The sequence below is a fragment of the Pseudonaja textilis genome, chromosome Z, assembly GCF_049901715.1.
Source record: "Pseudonaja textilis isolate UNSWEBS1 chromosome Z, rPseTex1.2, whole genome shotgun sequence".
In the NCBI taxonomy this organism is placed as follows: domain Eukaryota; kingdom Metazoa; phylum Chordata; class Lepidosauria; order Squamata; family Elapidae; genus Pseudonaja; species Pseudonaja textilis.
Genome location: NC_142008.1, coordinates 111,755,335 through 111,768,480, shown reverse-complemented (window position 1 = coordinate 111,768,480; position 13,146 = coordinate 111,755,335). Strand labels below are relative to the sequence as shown.

Genomic DNA, 13,146 nt, shown 5'->3' with positions numbered 1-13,146 from the left:
TCTTTGAATACACATTCTTTGTCTGCGGTTAATCTTTTATTAACTCCCTTCCTGTCAGTGCTTTCCTGCTATGATGTTCTGAGCTGAATACGTGCTCTTTAGCAAGATTTCTTCTTGTGGAAAAATACAAGACAGAGCCAAGGTAAAATAGTCACAGATATCAGTCTATTTCCTTCATAAAATAAAAAAAAATGAATGGGAATCTAAGAAATTTCAAAATTCAATGTATAAATACAGTTTTATATACATTGGGTAAATCACGAGCACTTTAGCAAATGAGTTTATTTTTGTGATTGCCCCATTGGAGCCTGGCTCTGAGGATGAGGATGATGGAGGAAGATGGCATAGCTCTCTGGCCCTGGAGGAACAACTGGAGGAACAGTTGGAGTCAGTCCTGGGTCCCTCAGGCCTGGGAAGGGTCAACAGCAAAGGAGAGAGGATGCAGAACAACCAAGAGTGGGGGGAGGAGAGGGAAGGCAGCAGAGCAGAGGAGCGATGGAACTCTGGTGATGAACAAATACCTCAGCCTTGATCCCCAAACATGGAGAATGAAGAAAAGATGGGATGATTGCAGGGCGACTGGATGATTTGGGAGGGGGGTACCCTGCCTCTCTTCACAAGGCCTACCTGGGGAATGAGATTTAAAGAGACGCCATTAGGAGGGGCGCTTGTCAGGAACAAGCATTGCCTTTTCTTAGTCTAACGTGCTGTTACTGACATCTGGACACTTTGCTGTGCCTTGCCCTGCTTCCTTTGCCCTGCTCTCCTTGCTTGCCTGGCCTGGCTATGTGCAAACTCACAGTGACACAGTTCTGCTCCACGTTGTGTTGCAGTCCCAGTGAACTCTTCCTGTGACAAGGACTTCTTTGTGACTTATGATCCATTTTTCACAGTTATAATCTTTGCAGCATCCCGCCCCCCCGCATGATCGTGACATCAAAATCCAGATTCTTGGCAATTGGTTCATATTTATGACCTTTGCTGTGTCCCAAGGTCATGGAATCATGTTTTACAGGATAATCATAATTTACTTAGTTTATTTTATAACAGTTCATATTATCACCCCAAATCTATCCTAAAATCATTTTGTAGATAAGAAAGAAAGTACATTTTTATATATTTATTATTTTCTAAAATTCTACATATTTCATTACTGTATTTTATTGTCTAACCATTGATAGAAAAGATCCCAAATTTTATAAAATTGTTTATCATCTTGTTCTCTAATTTCAAACGTCAATCTACTCATTTCAGCACATTCCAATATTTTCTTAATGATTTCCTCCTGTGATGATATTTTCTCATTTTTCCAGTTTTTAGCAAATACAATCCTAGCCACTGTTAATACATTTATAATCAGGTTTTTCAAGTCTGGTAAAATTCCCAATAAAAATATTTCTGGTTTCAAATCTATATGTTTTTTTTTGTCATTGTTTTCAACCACATGTAGATTTTAGTGCAGTATTTTGTAGCATCCACACAAGTCCACCACATATGGTAATATGAGCCAGGTGTCTGATGACATTTCCAACATTTTTCAGATTTGTTCTTGAACATTCTTGCTATTCTTGTCCAGGGAAAATGCCACCTGTAAAACATCTTATACAAATTTTCTTTATATGCTGTTGACATTGTCATTTTATAATTTTGAGACCACAATTTTTGCCATTTCGATAAATCGATCCCATATCCAAAATTCTTCCCCCAAGCAATCATAGTTTCTTTAACTTGTTCTTCTAATTTAATTTCTAATAAATATCCCTACAGCTTTTTAATCACCTTTTCATCAGTACCTGTCAAAATCTTACCTAAATCAGTCAATTTATCATAGAAACCTTCCATTTTAGAATCTTTATCATACCTTGAATGTATTTGTGCATATGAAAACCAATTCATCTTTATACCTTGTTCTTCTAGTTTTTGTATAGATTTGAGTTCACCCTTTTCATTCAATATTTCACCATATCTAACTGTTTGTTCCTTTTTGTATATTATAGGATAAGAAAATGCTTCAATAGTCAATAACCAGACTGGAATTTTCAAATAACATTGTCTTTTAATCTTCTCCCAGTTTAACCACAGAGACTCCCGTATATGATGTCTTCTAAAATACCCCTGTGTTTTAGTTCCTTTATACCATAAAAAAGCATGCCACCCCAACAACAAATCATGTCCTTCTAATGTCAACAATCTAGTATTTCTTAGTGTTATCCATTCCTTAACCCACACCAGATTTGTAGCTTGATAGTACAACCCCCGATCAGGCAAACCAAATCCTCCTCTAATTCTAGCATCTTGCAAAAGTTTCAACTTTATTCTCGCTTTCTTACCTCGCAATATATATTTCAACACAATTTTATTTAGAACTTCAAAGTAGTTTTTTCCAAGCCTAATTGGAATTGTTTGAAACAAATATAAATTTCTGGGTAATATATTCATCTTGATTGTTGAAATTCTCCCTATTAGTGACAGTTGTAAATTTTCCCATTTCGCCAGATCTAGCGCTATCTGCTGTTTAAGTTTGATATAATTATTCTCTTTTAATGTATTATATCTTCAAATATATCCCCAAGTACTTGATCTTATTCCTGACCTGAATTTTCAATAGGTCTGCCAGTTCTTCCTTTTGTCTTAATAGCATATTCTTTGTCAAGATCTTTGTCTTATCTTTATTTATTTTCAAACCAGCCACCTTTCCATATGTCTCTATCTTTTCTATCAATTTTGATGCTGTATCTAAAGGGTCTTCTAAGATGAAAACCAGATCATCTGCAAATTCTTGCAGCTTAAATTCTTCCTTTTTGATTTTCATTCCTTTTATATTCTTTTCATCTCTAATATTTCTGTTTAGCACTTCCAAAGTTAACACAAACAACAAAGGTGATAGTGGGCACCCTTGTCTTGTTCCTTTTCTTATATTGATAGAGTCTGTCAGTTCTCCCTCTACCATTACCTTTGCTGTTTGCTTATAGTGTATAGCTTCTATTGCTTGAATAAATTTTCTAGCAAAACCAATCTGTTCCAACAGTAATAACAAGAATCGCCAATTCACATTATCAAATGCCTTCTGTGCATCTAGAAATATCAGAGCCATTTGTTTTTCAGGATGTGCCTCGTAGTATTCCAAGGTGTCCAAGATTACTCTCATATTGTCTTTAATTTGTCTCTTTGGCAGAAATCCATTTTGATCAGGATGAATAAAATTATTTAAATATTTTTTAAGTCTTTTTGCCAATATCGAAGCAAAAATTTTATAATCTGCATTTAGTAGAGAAATGGGTCTATAGTTCTTAATTTGTAATGGATCGACCTCCTCTTTTGGAATAAGTGTAATATAGGCTTCTGACCATGATTTATGTATCTTCTTCTTTAACATAACTTCATTCATAACTTCTAGAAATGGAAGATTCAACGATTCTTGTAATGTTTTCTAAAATTCTGCCGGAAGTGTATCTGGGCCTGGTGCCTTTCCATTATTTTGCTTTTTGAGCGCTTCAGTTAACTCCATCATCATTATATTGCTTTCTAACATTGTTTCAGTCTCTTTAGGTATCTGAGGTAAATTAGCATTCTGTAAGTATTGTTTAACTTTTTCCTCATCAATATTCTCTTGCATATATAATTTCCCATAGAAGTCTCGAATGATTTCCTTCTTCTCTTTACTACCATTGGTCATCTATTAATTGCAATATTTTCCTTGATTCTTTCTCCTTTCTCAATTTGTATGCTAGCCATCTACCTGGTTTGTTTGCATCTTCAAAGTAGTTCTGTTTAGCACCTCTAATTTTCTGTGCTAATTCTTCTTTTTCTATTTGACCCATTTTATGTTTAATTATATCCATTTTTAGCTTGATGGCCTTTTTCTGTGGCATTTTCTGTAGCTCTTTTTCAAGTCTTTTACGCTCATCCTCTAAGGCCTTAAGAGGATAGTCTTTTCATAGTATTCCCGTTCCTTGTATAGTCTATTATCAAGCCTCTAACATATGCCTTCATTGTATCCCATACATTCTGAATTGATGAATCTTCTTTTTTATTTTCTCTAAAGAAAAAAGCCAATTCTTTCTCCATCCACTGTGTGAAGTCTTTTTCCTTTAAAATAGTATTATTTAACGTCCATCTAGATCTTCTTTTTTGTCCTTTCCATTTAATTGTCATTGGATTGTGATCTGTCCAAGTACTTGTTTCAATATTTATTTCTTGAATATTAGTTATGAATTCTGTTGACATCCATATCATATCTATTCTGGACCATGATAAATGTCTATTTGAATAGAAGGTATATTGTTTAGTTTTAGCATTTCTTTCTCTCCATGTATCTTTTAAGTTTATTTCCTCTACCATTTAAAAAAAAAAGATTTAGGGAGAGTCTTTCTGTTTTGCTTTATTGTTTTCTATGCTGTATAGTCCAATTTATTGTCTACAATTCCATTAAAATCTCCCATCATAACTATATTAGCATAGTCCAGTTCAATTATTTTCATATGTAATTTTTTGTAGAATTCTTCTTGTTTGTCATTCGGAGCATAGAATGCAATGAGGAGTGTTTTCGTATTATTGTCTATTATTTCCACCATTAGTATTCTTCCATCATCATCAGTATAAATCAATTTTGCTGGGGTGGTCTCTTTAATATATAAAACCACTCCTTTCTTACATTGTGTCAAGGAAGTAAATATTTTCCCTAATTTTGGCTGTATCAACAATTGTTCATATTGTTTTTTAATATGTACTTCTTGTAGACAAATTATATCAAATTTTAATTTCTCTAATTTATGAAAGGTTTTCCTTCTTTTAATGGCGGAGTTAAGTCCATTTATATTAATTGTAATCAATTTTTTCTCTTCCATATTTATATTTATATTTTGTAGTTAAGTTTAGCAGCTCTCATAGATCTTAGTTCATGTTGTTCTTTGGCTTCCACCTTTTCACCTACTGCACCTTCTTCTTTTTCAGTCGCCATTTGGCAGTCCTCTTGGAATTCAATTAGTGAGATCTCTTTTTTTCCTCTTCCTCTTTCCCTCCAAAATATTCTGTATAAAATAATTCCGCTTTCTCAATTGAGTCAATTCTTTGTCTCTGTTCTTCCCATGTGTACATTAAACCTTCTGGAATCAGCCATCTATAATTCACCTCTTTTTTAAGTAGCATTTTAGTCAGGAATTGGTATTCTCTTCTCATCTCTCTCACTCTTCTGGGTATTTGTTTCAAGACCACAATCTCCTTGTCTTTATATTTCAATGTTTTCTCTTTTGCCACTTGCAATATTTGTGTTTTAATGGCTTTCTTTGTAAATCTAATATGAACTTCTCTTGGTAAGCTATTTCTCATTGCATATCTTATGAAAACTCGATAAACCTCATCTATTCCATCCATCATCTTCTCTTATTTCCAAAGCTTCAGCCAGTATTTCTATCATTATCTCAGCTAAGTTTTATCCTTTTTCTTCCTCTACGTTTTGGAATCTAAGATAGAATTCTGATCTATCCATCTCCCAACTCAACATACCACTTTTATCTTGTTTAACCACCATTAATCTGTTATCAATATCTCCAATCTTCTTGTCTCTTTGTTTATCTTCTTCCATTTTGGGGAATCTCTCATCATACTTCAACATCATTTGTTGGATGTTCTCCACTTTTTCATCAGTTTTCCCTGTGTTCCATGTTCTCTGTTCTTTGTTCAATGTTTTCTATTCTCTTTTCATTATTCTCTGATCTTGCTTGAATATTTTGAATTCCTTGCATAATCATCTGCAGAGTTACTTTTTCTTGTTCTTTTGCTTGCTTTAACATTGTCTGTATTGAACGTTGTCCTCCAGATGGTGGAGAGGAAGAAGTAGAAGTTGAAGAACCAGAAGCTGTACATTTCCTACTCATTTTAAGCAATTCAAAATCTTCAGGTTCTTCTAAACCTTAATCCAATTGTGAAGTAACCAATTATAGTTCAAAATAAAAATAGTAGAAAAAAAGAAGCCCAATAATAATGATTTTTAAAAAAGAAAAAAAAGGGAGGACAAAATTTCTTCAGGTTCTTCAACACCTTAATCCAACTGAAAGGTCTCAAATAGAAAAGAGTGCATAAGAATAAACCAGAAAGGTAGATGAAAAAACAAAAATACCAGGAACGGAAAAATAAAAACTGTTCCCTTAAAAAAAAAAATTAATACTTAAAGGCTTTCCCTTTAAAATAAAAAGCAAATGTAGAGATTGGACTTCCAAAGAAAAAAAGAAAAACAAAGACAAGCTCCAACAAAGCCAAAAACCCAGATAGTTATTACAAGAAAAAAAAAAGATAAGATGGAATACAATAAAGCTGGTGAGGAGGGATAGCACAACTTAGAAAAAGTAAAAAGAGCACATTGCACTTTGTTTAATTATCCAAGGCTCTTATTATAGCTCTCTTCTCCAAAAAATTATCACCTTTTTTCCCCCTAGGTTTCAATACCAGACTCCAGCTGTTGATAGAAACCCAGAAGAGCACCTGCAATAATACTCTCCCATGCTTTCCCCTCTATTTTATCAAATAGCAATGTCCTTGAAAAAGGGTCTCAGTTCTTTATTTCTCAGCTTTGTCTGGTCACAAGGAAATAGAATATTTTCAAGCCTCTAGTTGGCAGTGTTACAAAGTTTCTTTGCACTCACTTTCCCCCTCCTTTTCCAAGCAAGATATAATAAGAATTCATAAAAAAAAAAATTTTTTTAAAGAAATAACTAAAGGAAGCCTCTAGCCTAAAATATTACAAAATCAAAAAGGAGAAAAAAAAGATGTAAGTGAAAAAACCAGTCCAGTTTCAAAATACAAGATTGTGTATAGAAAATCCAGCAATGAGAAAAAAAAAGCATTACTTTGACATTCCTGTTTAAAATTGCTGCTTAATCACTTCTGTCAAAACTTTTACAGATTCTTTCTTTTTCTTAGGGTGTCCTTTCAGATCTTAGAATAAAGAAAAAGTCCTCACCGGCACACTCTCTCTTTCTGTTCTCTTCTGTTTCAGAGCTGTCCCAACTTCAGTTGCTTTAATGGCTGCCTTTTTGCTGCTGGCAAGAAGAGTTTCTCCTGGATCTACCAGGGACTTTGTGAAATCCCTGGGATGGGCAGGATGCGCTCTTCACTTTCACCATCTCTTTGGGATGGTTTAGATCCAATAGGACCGTCCAGGAGCAAAGATATCGGCAGCGATCTCAGACCTCCAAGATCGCATGCCGTATTGCCGTGACGCCAGCTCCGCCCTCCTCTGTTTAAGGACTCTGAAAAAGACCGGCTCACTCCACTCTGGTTACCTGGTCTCATCCAGTCAAGAAGGTCCTTGTTAATGGCCAGAAAGGCCATTATAATGCTTCTTTTAACTAATGCTTTCAGGGTAGAAATGTTAGTCTACTTTATGACATGAGCCATTTGAAATTTGGCTGGGGTGAAATTCTTCTGTTATTTGAATTCAATTCTTAGAAAGATTTAGGTAGTAGCTTTCTAGCTTTCTTTGTTGATTTCTGCATTTTATAGTCCAACCGATCATTAATTATTCCATTAAGATCTCCCATCATGCAAATGTTAACATAGTCCAGTTCAATTATTTTCATATGTAATTTCCTGTAAAATTAATCTTGATTATCATTCAAACCATAAATTGCAATTTAAAAGTGTTTTAACATTATTGTCCATTATTTCCACCATCAAAATCCTTCCATCGTCATCTGTGTAAATTAGTTCTTCCAAAATTGTATCTTTAATGTACAATACCATAACCCCTTTTTAAGATCGTGCCGGCAATGTAAATAATTTCCCTAAGTTTTTTTGTTTCAATATATATTCATGCTGTTTTTTTATATGTACTTTTGTAGGCAAATTATATCAAATTTTAATTTCTCTAACTTGTGAAATACTTTCCTTCTTTTGGTAGCCAAAATAAAGTACATTTATGTTAATCGTAATCAATTTTCTTTCATCCATGTTAGGCTTTGGGGGGGGGTGTTATTGCTCTAGTAGGTCTTAATTCTCATTGCTCTCTGGGTACACCACCTACTGCATCTTCTTCTTTTTCTTTTTCAATTACTGCTATACACTCCTCCTGGAATTCAATTAATGACTCTTCCTTTCTTGCTTTTTCCTCCTTTCCTCTAAGATATTCTAAATAGAATAACTCAGCTTTTTCAACTGTGTCAATTCTATGTCTTTGTTCTTGCCAGTTGAACAAGAGTCCTTCTGGCATCAACCATCTGTAGTTTACTCCTCTTTTAAGTAACTCTTTGGTCAAAAATAAGTATTTTCTTCTCATCTCTCTTATTCTTCTTGGTACCTGTTTCAGCACCACAATTTCTTTGTCTTTATACTTTAATGTTTTCTCTCTTGCCACTTGCAGTACCTGTGTCTTGATGATCGTTTTAGTAAATCTGATGTGAACTTCTCTTGGTAGTCTGTTTCTCATTGCATATCTTGTATAGACCCAGAATACTTCATCCATCCCATCCATCATTTTCTCTTTGGTTATCTCTAATGCTTCTGCCAGTATTTCTGTCATTATTTCAGCAAGATTTTCACCTTTTCCTTCTTCTACATTTTTAAATCTTAGGTAGAATTCTGATCTATCAATTTCCCATCCTAATGGTTCACACCTGCCCTTCTTGACATTGCTCAATCACGTATCAATATCTCCAATTTCCTTGTCCCTTTGTATATCTTCTTCAATATTTTTGAATCTGTCTTTATATTTCATTATCATCTGTTGAATATTTTCTACTTTCTCATCTGTCTTTTCAGTTCTTTGCTCAATATTCTTCATTCTCTTTTCAATCTTCTGAATTCCCTGCATAATCATCTGTAATGTCACCTCCTTCTCTTTCTCCTGTTGTAAGATTGTCTGTATTGACTGTTGTCCTCCAGATGGTGAAGAGGCTATTGGTATTGAGAAATCTGGGGCTGTTGTCATTCTGCTCATCTTGTAATACTTATCCATGAAGAAAGAAAGAGAAAAAAGAGAAAACAAAAGAGGAAAAGGAAAAACAAAGAGCACAATTGCCATTCCAAAAAATAAAAAGGGAAGAAATAAAATCTTCAGGCATTTGTATACCTTAATCCAATTATTTCTCTTAGTAGGAAGGAGAAAAGGAAGAGAGCAAAAAAGAATAAAAAAAATTACATTCTAGTTCCTGGAATAAAAGGTTGAAATCCCAATATAAAAATCTAACTGGAGGGGGAAGTGAAAAATAACAAACAATTCTAATGAAAAATCAGCCACTGCCACTAAGTACCCAAGGCCCTTTAATAAAAGTTTTTCATTCCAGTATTTTCAAGGTCACTTCAGTCTTCTTTCTTTCAACTTCAACTCCAGAGTCTAGTTATCTGTAATTTCACAGATGGGCACCTGCATAAAAAAACTGCCATGCTCATCCCACTATCTTTTCCAGTGCAAGGCTCAAAGTCCTTAAGTATAGCACAAATACATAAACAAATAGAAGAAAAAAGAAACAATAAATCCAAGCCTCTAGATGGTAGTGCTACTTTTTTCCTTCACTTTCACTCCCCCCTCATGTATCCAGTCCCAGGAACATAAAGAGAAAATGAAATCCTTCCTTTAAAAAAGAGTAAATCTCAAATCAAAAAGAAGAGTCTTAATCAAAACAGACTTTCAAAAAAAATTGTTAAGAAGATAAAAACAAAAATAGAAAATTTAAAGAAAACCAGTCCAGTTTAAAATTAAGAAGCTTTGTCAAATTCAAAGTTCCAATAAAAAGGGGAAAAAACCCTTTCACTTTAACTAGCTTAATTTTACCACTTAAACTCTTTTCTTTTCACTTTTAATTTCACCTTAAAACTTTCAGGGTATTCTCTTCAAAAAATAATGAGTAAAAGTTCATCTCACCAAACTGACACACTTTCTTTCAATCTCTTCCATTCCAGAATTGCCCCAGCTTCAGCAGCTAAAATGGTTACCTCTCTGCCGCCAGCAAAAGGGCTTTTCCTGGATGAACCAGGGAGTTTGCAATTACCCCGGGATCGACAGGACATGCCCTTATCGATCACTGTCTCTACAGGACGGTTTAGGTCCGTTGGGACCATCCAGCAGTGGCGATCTTGACGGCGATCTTGGAGGATCAAGATCGTGCATTGTATTGCTGTGATGCCAACTCCGCCCTCCACAACTTCTTTTTTGGAAGGTCTGATTGGACCTGTTTTAAACTGATAGTCACATAGTCTTCTTTGGTTGCCCGGCATGGAGGAGAATGGAGCTGGAAATCAGGTTAGTGAGGGCATGGGATGGAAGTGAGGATTTTGCATTATGATTGCTTATAAATAAGTAAGAACCAGTAAAAGAGGAATGGAAAAATCCCTCTCTGAAGATCAGCATTTTTCAGTCTTGGCAAGTTTAAGATGGGTGAACTATATGCTATCTTGAGAATTTTGGAAATTGAAGTCCATGCACCTTAAAATTGCCAAAGTTGAGAAGCATGAGTCTACACTATTGCTTAGGATTTTCCATTCCTGATTTATTTAGAGTTTGGTGCAATTAAATAAATCAGTTGCGGTTTCCTTAACAAATAGTGATTAAAGCAATATAAACCATAGATGTAGATGTTTCATTACCAGACTAGGTAACATCAACACAAGGGCTAGATCAGTGCTCTCAGCTGAAAGATGTATGGACTTTAACTCCCAGAATTCTCTAACCAGTCATCAAGGAGTTTCCCCAAAAGATTGTGGAGAATAATAGAGCTAATAATCTGTGAGAGTTCCAGATTCAGAAGGACAGGCAGGCATTAGATAATCTACCAGACACTGTAGTAGTAGACAGATTAATAGACCAAGACCAGAAGAGCTCAGGAGGCCAGGCAAGCTGGGTGAGGCAAGGCGCCTCTTGACATGAGTGATGTGGAGTTAGCTATGCCCATCCAGTCACATGACCACTAAGCCACACCCACCAAGCCATGCCCAGAGAATTGGCAGTAAAACTTTTTGAATCCCACCACTGATTAGTTTGTAGTGCTTGTTCTTGAGCAGTAAGTATTAAACTTCCATGTCTTCCTTGATGGAAGCTGTCACCACATTTTCCTGCAATGTTTTTCAAGTGCTGTCCATGCAAAGCTTTGGTTTTCCATCTATTTAATCTATTATCCAGCTGTATTTCCTTATATTCTGCCTCTGTTTCTGTTGTATTTATAATGTTCTCTGTTTTCACAGCCTGCAGCAATTTTTCTGTACTTTGGTTCAAATAATCATCATCATCATCTTCTTCTTCTTCTTCTTCTTCTTCTTCTTCTTCTTCTTCTTCTTCTTCTTCTTCTTCTTCTTCTTCTTCTTCTTCTTCTTCTTCTTCTTCCTCCTCCTCCTCCTCCTCCTTCTCCTCCTCCTCCCTCCTCCTCCTCCTCCTTATTATTATTATTATTATTATTATTATTATTATTATTATTATTATTATTATTATACACAAATATGACAGTATACACAGCAAACAAGATAACCATGTTGGATTTCGTATCGCAAATCACTAATCAAACACTTCCCAAGTGTTTAGTACTGCATGATGTATTGGTGGATTATGCGAGCAGGTCCAAGTAAGGTGGCCTTCTGCAGCCGACCAATGGTGATATTGTCAGCACCAATTGTTTTTAAGTGCATGCCTAGGTACTTAGGCACAGCACCCAGTGTGCCGATTACCACTGGAACCACCTGCACTGGTTTATGCCAGAGTCTCTGCAATTTGATTCTCAAGTCCTGATATCTGGTGACTTTTTCAAATTGTTCCTCGTCGATTCTGCTGTCACCAGGTATGGCAATGTCGACAATCCACACTTTTTTCTTCTCCACAATTGTGATATCTGGGGTATTGTGTTCCAAAACTTTGTCAGTCTGTATTCGGAAGTCCCACAGTAGTTTTGCATGCTCATTTTCAACCACTTTTTCAGACTTATGATCCCACCAGTTCATTGCTACAGGCAGATGGTGGTTGTGACACAAGTTCCAGGGGACCATATGAGCAACTGTGTTGTGACTTTGTTTGTAGTCAGTCTGAGCTATTGTCTTGCAACAGCTCAGTATATGATCAATGGTTTCATCCGCTTCTTTGCGGAATCTGCATTTGGGGTCATCAGCAGATTTTTCTATTCTGGCTTTGATTACATTTATTCTGATGGATTGTTTTTGGGCCGCAAGAATCAGGCCTTCTGTTTCTTTCTTCAGTGTTTCTGTTGGTCAGCCATAACCAGGTCTTTTCCTTATCTACTTTTCCTTGGATCTTTTCAAGAACTGTCCGTGCAGTGCTTTGTTACACCAGCTGTCAGCCTGAGTTTGCATCGCTGTTTTTCTATATTGATTCTAGGTTTGCTACACTTTGAGCAGCTTCCTCTTTTTGACCTCCATCAAAGCTGGTTCAACATTATCTTTCACATAATCTGCCAGAGCATGCTTCTCTTCTTTGACGCTCTGCATCACTTGCAAAAGTCTTCTGCCGCCAGCTTTTCTGGGCAAATATAGCCTGTTGATGTCACTATGCGGATGCAGCACATAGTGTATGGTCATCATTTTTCTTGTTTTCCTATCCAAGCTATCCAGCTCTGCCTGTGTCCAGTTTACAATTCCAGCAGTATATCTGATGAGGGGTATGGCCCAAGTATTTATAGCCTTGATGGTGTTACCACCATTCACTTTGCTTTTTAGAAGTTTTCTGACCCTTTGTGTGTATTCTTTGCTGACCACATTTTTCACTTGCCCATGCTTGATATTATCCAGCTGCAGTATGCCCAGGTATTTGTAGGCTTCGGGTTGGTGGCACTTGATGGTTTGCCCACGGGCATTTCAATTCCATCACTTTCTACGATCTTCCCTTTCTTCAGTGCCACTGTGGCACATTTGTCCAGACCAAACTCCATGCTGATGTCAGTGCTGAAAATTCGAACTGTATTGGTCGGTGACTGGATTTCAATTTCTGATTTTCCGTATAACTTCAGATCATCCATATACAGCAGGTGAGACATTTTCTGTGAATGTTAAGCAGTTTGATAACCCAGGTTAGTTTTCTGTAAAATTGTTGACAGGGGGGGTCATGGCGATGATGAACAGCAGAGGTGACAAAGAATCACCCTGGAAAATCCCTCTTTTGATATTGACCAGTCCGTAGCTTTCACTTCCAATAAACAGTTCATTGCATTTGCAGTG

The 13,146-nt window shown here is 35.9% G+C and overlaps 1 pseudogene; it reads right to left on the bottom strand.

Annotated features, from left to right (window-relative positions):
• Positions 1–11,502: 11,502 nt before the first annotated feature.
• On the bottom strand, positions 11,503–12,510 carry LOC148124264 (uncharacterized; annotated as a pseudogene).
• Between the last annotated feature and the right edge of the window lie 636 nt (positions 12,511–13,146).